This window comes from Leuciscus leuciscus (assembly GCF_965113295.1).
Source record: "Leuciscus leuciscus genome assembly, chromosome: 12".
Lineage (NCBI taxonomy): Eukaryota > Metazoa > Chordata > Actinopteri > Cypriniformes > Leuciscidae > Leuciscus > Leuciscus leuciscus.
Genome location: NC_138736.1, coordinates 27009946 through 27024355, shown reverse-complemented (window position 1 = coordinate 27024355; position 14410 = coordinate 27009946).

The window sequence follows — 14410 nt, the reverse complement described above, 5'->3', positions numbered from 1 at the left end:
GCCGCGGGAAAGAGAGAGAAGACTTCGACTGGATTGCGGGTGTAAGCCTTGGTTGCACCATGAGTCTGTTGAATTGCAGTTTTATTGTGGAAATGAGCACGAGTGAAATCTTACAGTGTGTTGGTGAATATACGAGTGTGGGAATTGTGTTTCTGCTTTTCACTCGCAGTGACAGCTGTTCATTCCTCTCTCTGTCTGAGTCCAGTGAAGAACCTGCTAAAGCTGTGAGTTATACGTATCATTCATTCTCCGTGTGAGTCTAGTGAAGAACCTGCTACAGCTGTGAGTCATATGTGTCCTCCACTCTCTGTCTGAGTCCAGTGAAGAACCTGCAAAAGCTGTGAGTCATATGTATCCTCCACTCTCTGTCTGAGTCCAGTGAAGAACCTGCTAAAGCTGGGAGTCATATGTATCCTCCACTCTCTGTCTGAGTCCAGTGAAGAACCTGCTAAAGCTGTGAGTCATATGCATCCTCCACTCTCTGTCTGAGTCCAGTGAAGGGCCTGCTAAAGCTGTGAGTTAGACGTACCCTCCATTCTCTGTTTAAGGCTAGTGAAGAGCCTGCTAAAGCTGTGAGTTATACGTACCCTCCATTCTCTGTTTGAGGCTAGTGAAGAGCCTGCTAAAGCTGTGAGTTATACGTATCCTCTATTCTCTGTCTAAGTCCAGTGAAGAGCCTGCTAAAGCTGTGAAGTATACGTACCCTCCATTCTTTGTTTGAGGCTAGTGAAGAACCTGCTAAAGCTGTGAGTCAAATGTATCCTCCACTCTCTGTCTGAGTCCAGTGAAGAACCTGCTAAAGCTGTGAGTCATATGTATCCTCCACTCTCTGTCTGAGTCCAGTGAAGAACCTGCTCCCCGAAAAAGAGAATGCTGAAGAGACTTTAGACTGTTTTTATTATTTAATAAAGAACATATTTATTTTTAATTCTGTGTCTGCCTCCTTCGTGTCCTCGGTCAGCTCCTCAGGAGCGGTACGCAAGCTAGGGGTGGGCGGTCCGCTGGCGCTCGCCCCGGCCTGTGACAAATGCACTAATATTTTGTTGGTAGTATCAGTTTATAACAATTATTAGTTAACACTAAGTTGTCAACACTTCCGAAAAAATTAACTTCTATGGAGAATTAAATTCAACAGCTTTTCCCTTACACTTGTGAGTTTTACAAAGGACTTTTACGGGCTTTATATATATGTATATACACTCACCTAAAGGATTATTAGGAACACAATACTAATACTGTGTTTGACCCCCTTTCGCCTTCAGAACTGCCTTAATTCTACGTGGCATTGATTCAACAATGTGCTGAAAGCATTCTTTAGAAATGTTGGCCCATATTGATAGGATAGCATCCTGCAGTTGATGGAGATTTGTGGGATGCACATCCAGGGCACGAAGCTCCCGTTCCACCACATCCCAAAGATGCTCTATTGGGTTGAGATCTGGTGACTGTGGGGGCCATTTGAGTACAGTGAACTCATTGTCATGTTCAAGAAACCAATTTGAAATGATTCGAGCTTTGTGACATGGTGCATTATCCATGTCACATATAGTAGCCATCAGAGGATGGGTACATGGTGGTCATAAAGGGATGGACATGGTCAGAAACAATGCTCAGGTAGGCCGTGGCATTTAAACGATGGCCAATTGGCACTAAGGGGCCTAAAGTGTGGCAAGAAAACATCCCCCACACCATTACACCACCACCAGCAGCCTGCACAGTGGTAACAAGGCATGATGGATCCATGTTCTCATTCTGTTTACGCCAAATTCTGACTCTACCATCTGAATGTCTCAACAGAAATCGAGACTCATCAGACCAGGCAACATTTTTCCAGTCTTCAACTGTCCAATTTTTGTGAGCTCGTGCAAATTGTAGCCTCTTTTTCCTATTTGTAGTGGAGATGAGTGGTACCCGGTGGGGTCTTCTGCTGTTGTAGCCCATCCGCCTCAAGGTTGTGCGTGTTGTGGCTTCACAAATGCTTTGCTGCATACCTCGGTTGTAACGAGTGTATATTTCAGTAAAAGTTGCTCTTCTATCAGCTTGAATCAGTCGGCCCATTCTCCTCTGACCTCTAGCACCAACAAGGCATTTTCGCCCACAGGACTGCCGCATACTGGATGTTTTTCCCTTTTCACACCATTCTTTGTAAACCCTAGAAATGGTTGTGCGTGAAAATCCCAGTAACTGAGCAGATTGTGAAATACTCAGACCGGCCCGTCTGGCACCAACAGCCATGCCACGCTAAAAATTGCTTAAATCACTTTTCTTTCCCATTCTGACATTCAGTTTGGAGTTCAGGAGATTGTCTTGACCAGGACCATATCCTAAATGCATTGAAGCAACTGCCATGTGATTGGTTGATTAGATAATTGCATTAATGAGAAATTGAACAGGTGTTCCTAATAATCCTTTACGTGATTGTATATATCCAGTGGGGAGAAGAAGTATTTGATACACTGCTGATTTTGCAGGTTTTCCCACTTACAAAGCATGTAGAAGTCTGTAATTTGTATCATAGGTACACTTCAACTGTGAGTGACGGAATCTAAAACAAAAATCCAGAGAATCACATTGTATGATTTTTAAGTAATTAATTAGCATTTTATTGCATGACATAAGTATTTGATACATCAGAAAAGCAGACCTTTGTTACCAATTACAGAGATCATACATTTCCTGTAGTTCTTGACCAGGTTTGCACACATTGCAGCAGGGATTTTGGCCCACTCCTCCATACAGACCTTCTCCAGATCCTTCAGGTTTCGGGGCTGTTGCTGGGCAATACGGACTTTCAGCTCCCTTCAAAGATTTTCTATTGGGTTCAGGACTGGAGACTGGCTAGGCCACTCCAGGACCTTGAGATGCTTCTTACGGAGCCACTCCTTAGTTGCCCTGGCTGTGTGTTTCGGGTCGTTGTCATGCTGGAAGACCCAGCCACGACCCATCTTCAATGCTTTTACTGAAGGAAGGAGGTTGTTGGCCAAGATCTCGCGATACATGGCCCCATCCATCCTCCCCTCAATACGATACAGTCGTCCTGTCCACTTTGCAGAAAAGAATCCCCAAAGAATGATGTTTCCACCTCCATGCTTCACGGTTGGGATGGTGTTCTTGGGGTTTTACTCATCCTTCTTCTTCCTCCAAACACGGCGAGTGGAGTTTACCACATGACCTTCTCCCATTCCTCCTCTGGATCATCCAGATGGTCATTGGCAAACTTCAGACGGGCCTGGATATGCGCTGGCTTGAGCAGTGGGACCTTGCGTACGCTGCAGGATTTTAATCCATGATGGCGTAGTGTGTAACTAATGGTTTTCTTTGAGACTGTGGTCCCAGCTCTCTTCAGGTCATTGACCAGGTCCTGCCGTGTAGTTCTGGGATGATCTCTCACCTTCCTCATGATCATTGATGCCCCACGAGGTGAGATCTTGCATGGTGCCCCAGACCGAGGGAGATTGACCGTCATCTTGAACTTCTTCCATTTTCTAATAATTGCACCAACAGTTGTTGCCTTCTCACCAAGCTGCTTGCCTATTGTCCTGTAGCCCATCCCAGCCTTGTGCAGGTCTACAATTTTATCCCTGATGTCCTAACACAGCTCTCTGGTCTTGCCATTGTGGAGGGGTTGGAGTCTGTTTGATTGAGTGTGTGGACAGGTGTCTTTTATACAGGTAACAAGTTCAAACAGGTGCCGTTAATACAGGTAATGAGTGGAGAACAGGAGGACTTCTTAAAGAAAAACTAAAAGGTCTGTGAGAGCCGGAATTCTTACTGCTTGGTAGGTGATCAAATACTTATGTCATGCAATAAAATGCTAATTAATTATTTAAAAATCATACAATGTGATTTTCTGGATTTTTGTTTTAGATTTCGTCTCTCACAGTTGAAGTGTACCTAAAAATTACAGACCTCTACATGCTTTGTAAGTAGGAAAACTTGTAGGAAAATCGGCAGTGTATCAAATACTTGTTCTCCCCACTGTATATACTAATTAAAATGTAAATATTTTTTTTTTGTTTTTTTAACTGATTTTTTTTTATTGTAAATATTTTCCTGCTTCTGCATAAATGTATATTTCTACATATTCAAAGTGACTTACATTGCATTGAAAGTATTTATCAATTCATGCATTCCCTGGGAATCAAATCAGTGACCTTGGCATTGCTAGTGCCATTCTAGATTGTTTGAGCTTTAAATGTTGTAAATTAAGAACAAATCTGGGCTCAAGTTCAAAGCAGAATAGACCATTAACAAAAAAATTGTTTTACAAATAAGGATAAATTAAAATAGTCCTTATTTTATGAGTACATTGTCGTTTTTCTCCTGGTTTATTCCTTTTCTTCAGGTTGTGTTATTCACAGCTGTGAATGAGTTAATGTGCTCCTATGGACATGTATGCAAGCCAGCATCTGTGCTCATATGCAGTGATGCCTTTATACAAAAGATGTTCAACGGAAAAGCTGGGCAGGTGGGTTCTGTATGTGGGAGGTTGGCTGAGTTAGAGTTTGGAGTCCTGGTCTGTGTGTGTGTGTGTGTGTGTGTGTCTGGAGCTTAGAATTCAAAGCCCAGTGATAAATCATTCAGAACCTCCCTCTGTAATCACACACACACTCAAGAGTTGTGATGTATGAGCCATGTCAGAATCAGAGGCCCCATGACACACACACTTCACAAAGAACACAGGCGAACACACACACTCACACATGGTGTAAGAAGCAAGTGAATCTGCAGTGGTGCTTGGGTCTCAACAGGCCTCAAGCTCATTCTGTCTCTCTCTCTCTCTCTCTCTCTCTCTCTCTCTCTCTCTCTCTCTCTCTCTCTCTCTCTCTCTCTCTCTCTCTCTCTCTCGTCTGTGCCATTTTACTGTCTATGTCTTATTCTTTCTCTTCTCCTCCATAACTTTCCTCTCCTCTCAGAAAAATATAAAAAGCACCACAATCAAGCTGTCTTCCTGATACATATGAAATAGAGATATAATTGCCTTTGCAAGCTAGAAAAACTATATATAGAAACTGAAAATGTATTGTAAAGGAAGAATCACGGTTGGCAGAATTATTTGATCTTCAATAGCTTAAAGTTTTGTCTCAGATGAAGGTCAGTTTGCTTCTCCAAAACATAGTAACGTTTTAAAATTGGTATATGGTAAAGGTAAGCTGCTGAAAAGAAAAAACGTAACTGGTTTGCTCATTTTATCTGGTCTCTTGGCTGGTTTTAGCCACTTTCACTTGCCCAGGCTTGGAAACCTAGTGACTGTCCAGGTAAACCAGCTAAACAACAGCTGTACCAGGCTGGGAAACCAGTTTTAGATCAACAAACCATGGTAGGCTGATTTAAGCAGGTTTTCTTTTTTCTGCAGATTGCAAGAGCTGATTCCAAATCATCAGTTCTCATTCTGCTATATTTATCTGCTGCTTTCGACACTGTTAATCATAAGATCCTTCTGCCCATCCTCTCATCACTGGAACTCCACTCTGCTGGTTTGAATCTTACCCCACAGGTAGGTCGTTCAAGGTTGCCTTGGGAGGGGAGGTATCCAAAACACATTATCTGGTCACCAGGGTACCCCAGGGATCAGTTCTTGGACCTTTTCTCCATATACACTACATCGCTGGGACCCATTATACAGGCACATGGTTTCTCCTACTATTGCTAAGCTGGAATTTCAACCAGACCATCCCACGGTAGCTGCAAAGATCTCAGACTGCGTGGTGGACATCTTGGTATGGATGAAAGAACATCACCTACAACTCAACCTACCAGAGACAGAGCTTCTTGTCCTCCCAGCCTTCTTGTACAGCACACTTTCGTCAAATTCAGCCAGGTATCTTGGGGTAATCTTTGATTACTACACTACAGCACAATCATGTAGGTTTGCACTGTACACCATCAAGAAGATCAGGCGCTTTCTAAGTGAGCATGCAGCACAACTTCTCATCCAGGTCCATGTCATTTCTAGGCTGGACTACTGCAATACTCTTATGGTTGGACTTCCAACATGGTGTAAGGCCGTCCCAATCAGTACAACGACAGTTTCCGATAAGCGGGCGAAGGTTTACTGCGTGTTACTGTCTTTTCAGCGTGGCAGTAATTTAGTAAGTTATTTAATTCCAATTAAACTTTTATCTGACTCCATTTTATCACGACCTCGAATTTAGGTTGGAATGCCAGTTTGTTATTGGTCTTGTATATAATAGTTCAGTAATACATTTGATTATTCTATTTAACTCTTTACTCTTATTATAATCGTTAATTCGGGTGGCAAAGTCATGCAGTGACTTATGCGGGCCCACGATCACAAACTCGTCAGTCTGATCAATAACCAGAGGTTATGGCTAGTACATTAAGATAATGCCGCTCCAATGCTTGCTATTACCTCAGTAGTATTTTTTATCTAGCCCCCTACAGTAATGCGACTGCATAACAACTTAAAGTCAAGCAGTTGGTAATAAATCTAGAATCCCACCTGATGTGCCTCATGCTCCATCTAACCTGAGATCTAGTATGTACTTAACCCTGAACGCAGATTTTGCGGAAACAATGGATACAACGGAATCTACAAAATTTTATAATTTCAGAGTAAGTCAGAATAAAATCAAATGTAACAATTTATTATTAGTCAGGTAAATGTATCATTCCAATTTCATAATCAATTAAAAGATAATCAATACAATAACATCAAATGCTCAGAGATAAAGAGAAAAGATGTATAATTTACCTGACATTAGAAAAATACATGATGCTGAATGTCCTTTAGACACGTCACACCACTGCGGTTGTGGCTCACATCAACTTCACGACATTGGTGCTCGCCAACAGGACGGTAACGGGCTCCGCACCCTCCTACCTACACTCTCTCTTATGAGGCTCAAGGAGCCTCTGGTCTGTAAGTGAGTGGCAACTTTGTATTAATAGCACTTTTTGTATTTATTGCTTCTTTAGATGAATAATTTGTTTTATTCCTCAATTTTAAGTCGATAATTGTAAGTGGATAAAAGCGTCTGCTAAATAAATGTAAATGAATAGTGTTGAATAAGAAAAAAAGGATGATGTTATGCTCTTAATTCATGAATATCAAGCCACACATTTTTTTGAAATGTGCTCCTTTTGACACACTAACCTTTATACAAGGGAGACATGTTGACTCATCAGAGGAAGAGAGAAGGTATCCATGGGGACAGGTGGAAGTTCTTGGTCAGCAGTTTCCATAGTGATGCCTGGGAGAAGAGGAGAGTCTGACATGATGAATAATTTAAGATTCATGCTGAACGCTGAACATTCTCTCACACACACACACACACACACACACACACACACACACACACACACACACACACACACACACACACACACGCACACACACTAAAGGACAGGAGTGTATACTTGCTGACAACCAGAAAAACTAGTGCATTTTGGGAGTGCACACTAGCTACTCTCACACTAGCTACCTTCTGTTCAAAGGCATTCCATGTGACATATCTTTTGAAAATGTTTTATATAATACATAGCTGGAATATGAGAGTCTAAAAGGTAATAATGCTGGCTCATTAAGACAAGTGTCTGAATCAAATGTAGACATAAAATCTTTCGGTAACACTTTATTTTACAGTGTCACTGTTACACATGTAATATGTAGTTACTGTAGTAATAACTATAAATTATACATAATAACATGACTTTAACACTAATCCAAACCCTAATCCAAACCCTCATCCTAACCCTACCCTCAGTACTGTGTAATCAATACTGTGTAAATGTATAATTACACTGTAATACTGACACCTTAATATAAAGTGAAACCAATCTTTTTTACTGAGACACCATCATATGGTTGATTTTTGCAAGCGGAGCAGATGTGAGTAGATTTCAACATTTTCCGCCATCTTGAATTTTCTAAAGAACCTCCTAGGCTGTTGCGCCGATTTTCACGAAAATGTAACTAGATTATCTTTAGACCATTGCGACAATTTTTTTTAGAATTCAAGTTGATTTGTCAAACCGTTCTCAATAACGCACAATTGGAATTCGAAGAGCACGCCAAAATGGATGTGAGGCCATATCTCTGCGACGCTTTAGCATATTCAGACCAAACTTCGTGTGTTATGACAACCATGACTTGAAGGTACCTGCACAGTTTCGTCACAGTGCCAAAAAGTGGTCAGGAGACATGAAAAATGGCTATTTATGCTTATAACTTTGGAACGGTTTGGCCAAAAATCACAAAAGTCTTTAGATTCCATTTTGGGTGATGGCCATTCTGAATTTTATTGTAAAATGCTATATTTTACAAACACATTGATGTCTCATTATGAAACTCGGTTTGTGCCATCAGCACCATGCAAAACGCCACATTGTGATCAAAAGTTATAATGAAAATAAAAAACAAAATGCTTGTACAAAATAACAAAATTAGCTTTTGATTAATTTTGCCTATTGTCATGCCAAGAACAGACCAATTTTCCTTTAAAAACCTACTTTTACCAACTCTTCCTAGACCATTTCTCTGATTTTCACTAAATTCGAGTCATATCATCTTTAAACCATGATGGCGAAAAGTTATGGATCAACAAAGTGGATGGCATAATGACAAAACGACTCTGAGGCTGTATCTCTGCATTGCTTTGGTATATTGACTCCAAACGTTGCATGTGTCACAAGCCCCTTTCACACATACAGTATTTACTTATAAATTAAATTATTATTAAGAGATCATGTGTGAATGAGACCTTTTCAAAAATTCCGGTAAATTGGTTCTGGCAATTTACCAGTAAGGGAGGTTGTAACATAAATTACCGGTATGATGTTGCGTTGTGAAGATTACCGGTATGAGCATGTAATAAGTCAGAACGTGCTGACGTAAGAAGTCTGCTTTGGGCCAATCATAAAGTTCTTATGGAGATGATGCGATTACTCTGCACTGTTTACAGTAGCTCCACTGCTTTTCAATAGTATTTTATATTCTAATTTCTATGTAAATATATGCGGTCAGGGTAAGAAACACAAGATCCAGTTACGAATGCAATCAAAAGGTCATTATAAATAAACAGGAGAAATAATCAAGGCTGGGTGGTCAGACAATATAGTGCAGGAATGGTAGCAGGCCTTGGCAGTGCGGAGACTGCAATGGGCTGGGATGTCTGCCGGTCAGCAATGATAATCCAGACACAGCCAGGAGGTAAATAATCCAGACACGAGCAGGAATCAAACACACAGGAACAGAAGACTAGAGAGGTGCTGATGAAAAACAAGACGGCAAGACATGAACACCAGATCAATCTGAAAATGAACACAGCAAACACAAAACTACATATAGGGAACTGTGACGAGCCGCAGGTGTGGCTGGTCAGATTAGCTCATCAGCGTAGTTAGTAGCAAGGCAACACTGACAAGCAATCAGACCAGTGATAAAACACAACAAGACAGTCAGAATGAACAGACAAACTTGTGAACCGTGACATTACCCCTCCCCCTAAGAGTGCCTACCTGGCGTTTGTAATCATCGATAAGGGAGTGTTCCAATATGTCTCTCGCAGGAACCCAACTCCCCTCCTCCGGACCGTAACACTCCCAGTCCACCAAGTACTAGAATTCGCGCTCTCCCCGCCTTGAATCTAGAATACTGGGGCAGGCAGATTAATGGCAGAATGAAAAACGGGTTTTAATTTAGAAACTTGAAAGACGGGATGGATTCTCCTGTACGCCGGAGGAAGTTTGAGGCGGACTGCCACCTGACTAAGAATCTTGGTGACAGTAAAGGGCCAATGAATTTAGGAATATTCACAGCTGAAAGCCACACTTTTTTACCAACAACATAAACGTGAGGTTTTCGACCGGTGGCGATCGGCCTGGACCTTGGAGCGCAAGCCCACCTGTAGGAGGGTCTGACTTGCCTTCCTCCAGCTACGTTGACACCTCTGGACAAAGGCGTGGGCAGAGGGAACTGCTACTTCAGATTCCAGACTCTGAAAATGGGTGGCTGGTAACCTAAGCTACATTCAAACGGAGACAGGCCTGTGGACGATACTGGCAATGAGTTGTGAGCGTACTCAACCCATTTCAGATTCTGATAGACCAAACTTCGCAACACCCGTTCCAAATCTTGGTTGGCCCTCTCCGTCTGACCGTTGCTCTGAGGATGGAACCCAGAGGAAAGACTGACATTCACTCCCAATAAATGACAAAATGCTCTCCAACCCGCACTGAGACACTATCCCATGTAAGGCTGTGCAGACTTTCTACTCGATCTCCCAAGTCAACATCGAAACCACAAGTTTATGTGACAGGATGGGTTCGTGAAAATGTTGGCAATCAGATTGGTCAAAAACACGGTACAACACGTTAAGTTTGATGTTCTTGGAACCAGGACGTTAGGAGCCACCGAGCCTGCCTTTAGTCGCTTGGCGGATCTGATGTACACAAGGTTCTTATGATCAGTCTAGACGATGAAAGGTACCCCCGAACCTTCCAACCAATGATGCCATTTCTCCAAGGCGAGCTTGATTGGAGAACGTATTAACGTAATTGCGTTCAGCGGGTGACAAAACGATGAGAAAAATACACGCAAGGATGCATCTTGCCATCTGCGGAAGAGCGCTGAGAGAGAACCACGTCAACCCTCACCTCTGATGCATCGACCTCCACCACAAACTGACAGGAAGGATCAGGGGCGACAAGAATGGAACGAAGCAGCTTTTGAGTTTGGAGAATGCAGCCTGGCTGCCCTGGACCACCTGAACGCTGTCTTGGTCAAAACGGTCAGAGGGGCGGCTAGCTGGCTGTTATTGCGAATGAAACGCCTGTAAGAATTGACAAAGCCCAGAAATCTCTACAGGGCCTTGCGGGAATCTGGAGTTGGCCAATCAACCACAGCCTGAATCTTGTCGGGATCCGCTCCCTCAGAAAACAGTGTACCCCCAAAAGGGGACAGACTGTGCATGAAAAAAGCATTTTTCTGCCTTGACAAAAAGCCCATTGTGACGATCCAAGGGGCTGTGGTACTTTATTTTGTCCAGCAGGTGTCTCTAGGTAACACTTTTTTTGTCTTCAGGTAAAATGCTTCTACGCAGGTGTGAAAAATTGACGGTGATTAACCATGCTGCTTATAAGATGCTGGCTTTCTCACCCTCTGAAGTGAAAAGATTGGGGCTTGGTCTCTGCTGGTCTCGCTGCTTGGTGGACATGCTGACTTTCTCACACTCTCCAGTCCAAGGCTTGATGTTGTTGTTTTTGTATCTTTAGATTTTATCTTTTACTTTAATGTAGTTATGTCTGTTTTCTAATTAAAATATACATTTGTGCAAATTTGATTATGTTGTATGGACTCTCCATTCATGTTGCTACTCCTTGAGCCAAGGGGTCGTAACATATGGGGGCTCGTCCGGGATTAACTAAATTGGCTTAGCTTTAATTAGAATTATGATTTGGGTAATTCTTTAATTAGAATTATGATTTGGGTAATTCTTTAATTAGAATTATGATTTGGATAATTCTTTAATTAGAATTATGATTTGGACAAATCTTTAATTAGAGTTGTTATTTGGATTATTCTTTAATTAGAATTATGATTTGGGTAATTCTTTAGAATTACAGTTTGGTTTATCCTTTAGGTAAAATTATTGGTTGGGTAAAGTAAGTTTTGTGGGCATGCCAAAGACCAGGGTTGAGTATAATTAGTTGTGTATATATATATATATATATATATTAATAATATATATATTATTTAGATACGGGTGGCTTTAACAAATTTTTCTGGCAGTTGAAGTGTGAACTGTTGGCTTTGGTGAGTATTAATATTTTGTTGTCCAAATGTTCTTTTAGCAAAAAAGTCAGTTAAAAATTGATTTGTTACAAGATTTTTTTGTTGCTCCTACGATGGGTAAATTAGAGCGTCTTTCAAAAGAGCAATTATTTAAAGTAGCTGAACATTTTGAGTTTGAATTGGCTTTAACAAAAAGTACTAAGGTAAAACCTCTCCGTGGGGCTGTAGAGGAGAAATTAAGAGAGATGTTAGGTTTGACCTCAGAGACACAGTCTGATGAAGAGGTGACACCTGAAGGTACTTCGACACCTCATGCGTTGTTAGATCCTAACAGATTAACCTATGAACAACCATTAGAAATCCTCAGTATACAAAATAAAGAACGTGAATTGGACAGACAACTTGAATTACAGAAATTGAAAAGCCAAGAGCGAGAACAAGAACGAAAATTTGAAACATTTAGAATGCAACAAAGGATGGAAGAAGTGAGATTAGCACAGGATGTAGAACGGACAAGGAAAGTTTTCTGGTGGTAATGGTGATTGCTTAAATGATCAGGAAATTGCGGGTGCTGGTGGAAATCGAATGACAGGTTTCGTACAGATGATTAAACTCTTACCTAAATTCAATGACCGGGATCCAGATGTGTTTTTTTCTCAGTTCGAAAGCTTGGCTGAGGATAGAGGCTGGAACGATGCGGAACGTACACTCTTACTACAAAGTGTTTTGGAAAATAAAGCTCAGGAAGCCTTCATCTCCCTTTCTTCTGAAAACCGAAAGAACTATAAGGTAGTAAAAGAAGCTGTTTTGAAAGCCTATGAACTTGTCCCTGAAGTGTATCGGCGGCGGTTTAGGGGTTGGAGAAAATATGAGCGTAAAACACATGTTGAAGTGGTTAGGGAATTGACAAGTTATTTTAATCGGCGGCGTACATCATTGTGTGTTGGTACATTTGAAGATCTTTCTAATCTAATAGTTTTGGAGCAGTTTAAAGATATTATTCCAGAGCATGTCGCGATGTATGTAAATGAACATAAAGTGACAACGGCTGCTGAGGCTGCCATTCTTGCGGACGAATATGCACTAATTCATAAAAACACCGGTGATTCTTTTTATAAAAGGGAAGATAGTAGCGGAAATGTAGTGAGAATGAGTCCGAACAAATCCGAGTACATTGGAAAAGTATATCCAGATTTGTCATGTTAGAGGGGTAGATAATATTATGGCAGATACCTTGTCACGAGCTCCATTGAACAAGTAATCTATAACACTACTGTTGGTTCTTGTCTTTCTTTCACCTCATTTGTGTTCTCAAAGCGCCTGAGGGCATTAAGAGGTGGAGTTGATAAGGGGTAGGTGGTAAAGGAGAGTGGGTAAGTGGAACCAATAGTTTTGTTTGATTTCTAAGTCTGGTAAAAAAAATCTTATCCTGTGATGGATTATGTTCTTTGTATGTGTGGTGTTTTATGTATTATGTTTATACAGAGTACCTTTTTTAAGGGCCTCTGTCTTTGTGAGGGAGGTGTGACGATCCAAGGGGCTGTGGTACTTTATTTTGTCCAGCAGGTGTCTCTAGGTAACACTTTTTGTGTCTTCAGGTAAAATGCTTCTACGCAGGTGTGGAAAATTGACGGTGATTAACCATGCTGCTTATAAGACGCTGGCTTTCTCACCCTCTGAAGTGAAAAGATTGGGGCTTGGTCTCTGCTGGTCTCGCTGCTTGGTGGACATGCTGACTTTCTCACACTCTCCAGTCCAAGGCTTGATGTTGTTGTTTTTGTATCTTTAGATTTTATCTTTTACTTTCATGTAGTTATGCCTGTTTTCTAATTAAAATATACATTTGTGCAAATTCTATTATGTTGTATGGACTCTCCATTCATGTTGCTACTCCTTGAGCCAAGGGGTCGTAACACCATTCTCTAGCAACCTCTGAAGCACTTGTCTGACGTGCTGAACATGTCCTTGGAGAGATGGAGAAAATATACATATGTCATCCAGGCAAACGTAAATGAACTGATCGACATATCTCTCAACACATCATTAACGAGTGCTTGGAAAACCACAGGGGAGCTGGACAGCCCAAACGGCATAACAAGATATTCAAAGTGCCCCCTGGGGGAGTTAAAGGCGGTCTTCCACTCATCCCCCTCCCTCATGCAGACCAAATGATAGGCGTTGCGAAGGTCCAACTTTTTGAAAAAGGAAGTGCCCTGCAATCTCTCGAAAGCCGAAGACATCAACAGCAAAGGATATGTACTCTTTACTGTGATGCTGTTCAGTCCTCGATAATCAATATAAGTATGCAGGGAACTATCTTTCTTTTCCACACAGAAGAACCCGGCACCTGCAGGAGAAGAGGAAGGGTGGATGAGTTTGGTTGCCAAATAATCAGAAATATATTTCTCCATGGCCTCCCCTTCCGGAGCGGAAATCGAGTATAATCTGCCCTAACGTGGAGACTTACCTGGCAATAAGTCAATAGCACAGTCATAAGGACTATGCGGAGGAACAGAAGCAGCTCGAGACTTACTGAACACTTTCTTCAGGTCAAGGTATTCGCTGGACACGTTTGACAGGTCCGTATGTTCATCCTGCAACACAGAACAAGACACAGAGGAACAAACAGACACCAAACAAGAAACATGAAAATCC